Below are 6,819 nucleotides of genomic sequence, written 5' to 3'. Positions count from 1 at the left end.
TAGGTAACCCTACGTTATGATTGAGCAATATATTCATACTAAGTACCACTTTGAGACCACCAAAACATACTTACCAAACTTCATTTTCATATTTAGTTAATACTCATAGATAAGGAATATTCTCATTCAATAAGGCATGACAAGAAAAGAAACTCACAATAACAATCAAAGTTAAGCATTCATCTTTACATTAAGCCACTAAGTCAACATTCTCATGAGCATCATTATGAGCACATTCATTTCTTTAGACATTATGACATTAGAAAACACACCATGACTACTCTTAAATCCTACATGTTTTATACATAGATGAAGTCCCATACCCCTATCAACACTAAGTAGTGCATTCTTGAGAAACTATAGTTCATTAACATTCATTGTGGGGGTAAGCCTTAACCGACAACGGAATATCGGTGTTACCCACTCCGAATAAGGGATTTCTACTTGCCTAAGGTAGAACCGTTAACATTTAGCTTAGGTAGATCCACTAGCTAAAACCTATGTTGGCACATAGTTTTGGGATAGGGAGCTTTCTACTAGATACCCCACCTCAACTCATGGATGAACATCCATCTCAAGATATTTCTACTATATACCCTCGCCTAAACTCATGGATGAGCATCCATCTTAATCCATATACACTCGGTGCTTAGCATTGTTTCCCACGACATACTTAACATTCATAACTTTAGTTCATTAAAATGGGATATAGAGATCGTTACTAGATACTCCGCCTCAGTTCATAGATGAGCATCCATCTCAATCCTAAAATTCATTCATTAGATAGATCATAGATTCAAAGGTGAGAATATCCTTTCAACTAAGAATTCCCATATTGTGATAAAGATCTTCCACAACATTCCATAATCATTCATTTGTGTACATTTGAGAATAACATTTCAACCAGCACATCATCATTAACATAATCAGAGAACTTCATTCATTACTTAATTAATGAGTGTGTGTAGTGAATAACTTTTCAACACAACACCCTTACATCATTATCATCATCACTTTATTCTCAAGTATTCATATATATATATATGTACATAAACATCAAGATCATACGTGATTCTTAATAATTTGCCCTCCGAGGACCATGAAACATAATTTACCAACACCTAGAATTACTACAATTAGGCATGGATTTTTATAACATAGTCCAAGTAATTTAACTACTACAAAAACAATTGCATAATATTCATCTTACTACAATTCACCCACATCACATAGTCATAAATTGGGGTTATGGGGAATTCATAAAATTTATGGAGATATTTTATCTTAATCTTAAAACCACCATGAAACATCAATTATATCATAAAAATATGATAAATAAACCGTTGAATATGTTTTGAGAAAGAATACACGACTTAGAATGAAAATCCTAGGTTTTGGAGAATTTGCTTATTTGAAAATTTAAAGTTTGAGGGCTTCTTGGATGAAACAATTCCATGAATCAAGACTAACATACCTTTTATGAATAAATCCAAGAAAAATCGTGAGATAAAACTCCCTTCTTCAAGCTCTAACTTGACCTTCTTCAATGGAGTTTTTGGGAGAAAACTTTGGGGGTAAATGTGGTTATGATTTGGGTAGTTGAGATTTATAAAGTGTAAGGGTTAATTAATAGCTTAAAACCCTTATATAAGTCTAAATAAATATAAAATACTTCACCTTATAATAAATGACCTAAGAATTTACATAATTACCCCCCACTTAACCAAAACTTAGCAGCAACTCAGGCACGACTCACGCTCCATGACCTACGGACTGTGGGTGCATCTACGTCCCGTCCTGCACATCGTGGGTGGGTGGCATGCAACCTTTTTTTTCTAATCCTTGACACACGGTCTATACCCATGTGGCTTTGATGGACCTACGCCCCATAGGTCACATTCGTGGCTCAAATTTTGAGCAGATTTGGAGAGTCTTGGGGGTTAGGCTTTATGGTCCTCCTCAAGGACTCTTAGTTGGTTCTTGGGGGGGGGGGGTTGTAACTTGATGTTTTAAACCCCTCAACCTAAGTTAAGGAAACCATTTTACACTTCTAAACCCCACATCAAATCAAAGACTCTCACCCAAGGTTCTAGTTTCCCCTACTAGTTTTTTGAGTTGTAACACGATTTTGTAGGAGGAGAGTCGCGATTCTTCATATTTAGCTCCAATTTTTTTAGTTTGGAATAGAATTCAAACCTATCAAGTGTGGCAACTAATTCATCATAGTATTCAATACCATCACCATCAAAATTTATCATTACCGCGGCCAGTGCATCAACACCCACCATATCTACAATAGTCACTTCAAAACCTCACTCCATAATATGATTCACCACTCATACCGACTTGATATTTCTTTTTTACTTCATAGACTTAAAAATGTTAAAAGTTACCTCATCATTATTTAGTCGGAACTTCATCGTCCCTCTTTCCATATCGACTAAGGCACACCCAGTAGTAAGGAATGGTTTCCCTAAGATGATGTGAACCTGAAATCAAGTATCACAAAATACGTCACAAAAATGAAGGACTCCACTTTCACAAGGAAATCTTTGAGTACACCAATGGGATTTTTCATAGCTTTATAGGCCACAAGTAGATGTATCGCAGTCAGTTTTGGAGCCCCGAAATCTAACTTCTTATAAATGGACTACATCATCAAGTTGATGCTAGCACCTAAATCACATAAAACTTTCGCAAAGTGCAAAATATCGATGGTACAAGGAATATGAAAGCTCCATGATCCTCTTTCTTTTGGACAATAACCTTGTAGAAATAACACTACGATGTTTCAACTTCTCATCATTCTTCTGCATCATAACCTCAAAGCGTGACATACTACTTCTAACCTCTCTATTGCCAGATTCCCTATTACCAGGTGGAACATAGGGCCTAACTTATTCATTTTTGTTACCATATTTGTTCCGGTTGTAGTTGTTATCACAGTTGTAGTTTCCATTCCAGACATAGTTTCCCTCTCGATTATAGTTTCCGTAGTTTTTCCCTTGGTTTTCTTGACCTTGGCGCGAATTATCCGAGTTAGAACCTTCATAGTTTGTTCAAAAACCACCCGTTTTATCATTTACCGAATACACATCCTCCTGATAATAACATTCCTCAACTGGTGATGGTGGACTTCTTATTAGGTAATTTACCACATTCACCTTTTCTGCATTTCTATTCACATGCTTCAATACCAACCCAAGTTAGTCCTCATCAGAGCTATCTCCCTACGAATGCCATCATTAGATTGCAACTTCAACAACTAACGTGCTTCTTCCAGTATTAACTTTTCTAGTGCTCTATGCTTTATTATTTTTGGGAAATCTTTCCCAATTTTCAGTTATCTCCTCAAAAATGCACTCACCATACGATCCTCCAGCAATAGTATATAGCACAATCTTTTCATTGTCATCGTATCCTCTGTAGAAATATTCCTTCAATGACTCATCATACATACGGTCATTCAGAACATTTCTGATGAACGCATTGGACCTATCCCATGAACTGCTCACAGACTATCCAGGTAGTGTCAAGAAATTATTAAATTTGTCCATGTTATTATCTTCTTAGACACCGAAAATAGTTTGCTATGAACACTCGATGCAATTGATCTCATGTATGTATTGAATTGTATGAAAGTTCAACAAACCACATTGTAACATCACCTGTCAATGAGAGAGGGAAGACTTTGAAACCTATGACATCCATATCCAATTCTGGTCGTCTCACACAACTCTTGCAGACACTTCTCAATTTTTCCATGTGACCATGTGGATCTTCCGATGCTAGACCAAATAAACCCTCGTGTTGTAAGCATTTGCATCATACTGCTGGTTACCACAAATTTATTCCCTAAAGGTAGAGGAGGAAGAACAATTAGGCCATTCTGATTCAATTATTGAAATCAACCCTGTAGTTATCTCGAAATCCCGTTGTTGGCGGATTCCGCACCCTTTTTTCATCTCCGATTAGATTACCACCATGAACATGAGCGTGCACATTAACAATCCCAAAAGGCTAAAATTCAACTCCATCACCTAGATTCTCTTCGATTGGTTTGTTTCGGACCCCTTTATTATTAATGTTTCTTAAGGTTTTACTCAACTCTGGATCGTAGGGGGTCAATGGTTCACTGACTTTATGTACTTGACATACATTAGAGTAGAAACTTGTAGAAAACAAAAAGAAAAGCAAACATAAAATTAGGAAATACTTAACTAAAATTCAATAATGTAGTTAAACTTAATATAAAAGTTGTATTTCTCGACAACAGTGCCAAAATTTGATACACTCAAATTACACCTCCCTCAAGAAGTATAAGCGATTGTTGTTAAATAAAGAATACAATTTATAGGTTGAGGTTGGTCCCGCGAGGAATATGGTTCTGACTTAAACATAACTCACTATTATATGCGTTTAGACAAACTTTTTGTTTTCAATATGAGAGAGAAACTAGGGAAAATTTGTTTCCCGCAAGCTCTTAACATAGTAATCCTAATAACAACTAAATCTTAGTGGTTAATTTTTTTGTCATTAACTACCTCCTTGGTGCGACAAGTAGCAACAAGGCAAGTTCTTACATTAGCCACTGTTAAAAAGACTTCTAAGGGAAAGAATTAACAATACACGCATAAACACTATTCAATAATTACTTAATTATTATTCATACTTTGTTAATTGCTCATGGTTTCCACAACCCTAGTTGTGGATTTAGCTACAGATGCTTGTGATTTCACAATTCGTATTTAAGAAGACAAAATTCATGAACTTACAATTATAATAGATGAAACTCGAAATATTCAATTGAATTTCAAAGTGAAAATCTTATAAAACGAAATCCAGAAATCATATTGCTAATATTTGCAAGTTAATTCCCAAAAAACACAAAAACTAAAAGTTTACATATAATGTATAACCTCTAAAAATGAGGTTTATAGCTTGTATTTTTAGAAAACAAATCTTAAATAAAACAGGAAAAAAAATAAGGAAATAACTTGCATGACGTGATTTTGAGATTATGCTTCGACCTACGGACCATGGGTCGACCTACGGTTTGTAGGTGCCCTCCGTGGCTCAGCACTTAAAAACTTTTATCAGGTACTGGAACCTTCGACTCTTAAATCATCAATGGCACAAGTACAGGAGGTACCGCGGGTTGACCTACGATCTGTAGTCTTTCTCTGTGGTCCAAAATTGTCAGACTTACATGTTCCACCTACGGTTCACCACTTGCGGTCCTGACACTCAATGATTTGAGTTACTGAGACTTAGCTCCTAGGCCAATACCTACGACTATACATCCACGGTCCGTGGATGGCACCATTGGTGGTTGCTTCAGCAAATTCAGCTCGCATCTTCATCAACCACATCCAAGTATATTTTTTTGCAAATATTAAACACAAAACAATACACACACAAACTCTAAGTGAAACGTATCAAAAATAACGTAAAACTCATGGTATATTAGGGACCAACAATGTTTCTCGAGTGCCAGCCACTTCCAACATGTATGCTTGGGTCATGACATGGAGAGAAGATTGAAAAAGGGAAAAGAGAGACGAGAGAAAGGAAAAGAGGAGAGTGACGAGACAAATAATGTAATTATTGCTAGAAGTAGGTTTTTAATTGTAATTAATGCAAACTGTAGCTATGCTACTTAATTAACTACTATATGTTTGTTTAGTCGCATAATTTTTCTTTTTTATTCGTCCACCATTATTCTTATGAATTTTTCTTGTTCGAAATTAACCACCTGTCCCAAATCTATTGGATTATGTAAGTCCAATAAGCTTTAAGTTCCTTTGGGAGTAAATGAAAAAAATATTTTTCATAAATATATTTTAATTTTTTTCATGTATAATTGTGAAACACTCCGGAAGTCTAAGACCTAAGCTAGAGCGTCACATGTTTAACTAAGACTAATAAAACTATTTTAAGGCCTAAAATAAAGCATATAAATCATTTAGGAAGTTTTAGAGTGAAAACGTCAAGGAACGTCCATGACGCCCGGTGTATTAAGAAATAGAAGTTAGTGTGCCTTGGCATATTTCATGAGGTTTTAAGAGTCGGAATTCAATGAAATTTGGTAGAAAGGTGTTAAACATATGATAAACATGTGTACGACTCACCAAGGACCACCCTAAGGGTCCTTGAGAAGGACTCTTCCAAAATGACCAAAAACTGTCAAATGACATTGGCTACCTACGAGACCAATTGAAGAGCCGTCGTCTGATCGACGAGGTATCCATGAATACGTAGTTAAAGCCTTAGACATTTTCAGAAAGTGGCCAAAAATTAGGTCTCGTATACCAACTACGGACGCGCAGTACAGTGGCATAGACTGACCTACGGACCGTAGGTCGAGGTCTCCTCGGTCAGGTCTGGTTTCACTATTAAGTTTTTAATTAAGTCATTTAATTAGTTAGTTGGTTAGTCGGTTAACAGAGGGTTAGAGGGTGTTTAATTAAGTTAGTCGGGTACTATAAGAGGTTTTTTCAATGGTTTTGCGTGCATTGCTTCTCGTTTGACTACCTTTACCCAAAAGAGTGTGAAATTTTAGTGGTTGGAGGCATGTGAAAGAAACTTCCAAATTTTAAAATATAGGCTTACCTCCGCTCTGGTGTTGACTTTACCGGAGGGTATTAAGAGTTTCGTGGTACATTGTGATGCATCCCGAGTGGGTTTGGGGTGTGTCCTTATGCAACATGGGAAGGTAGTAACCGATGCCTTTAGACAACTCAAGGTGCATGAGAAGAATTATCCAACTCATGATCTTGAATTGGCGGCCGTAGTGTTTGCCTTAAAAATATGGAGACA

This window comes from Solanum pennellii, chromosome 5, assembly GCF_001406875.1.
Source record: "Solanum pennellii chromosome 5, SPENNV200".
Classification (NCBI taxonomy): domain Eukaryota; kingdom Viridiplantae; phylum Streptophyta; class Magnoliopsida; order Solanales; family Solanaceae; genus Solanum; species Solanum pennellii.
This window is presented reverse-complemented; position numbering follows the sequence as displayed.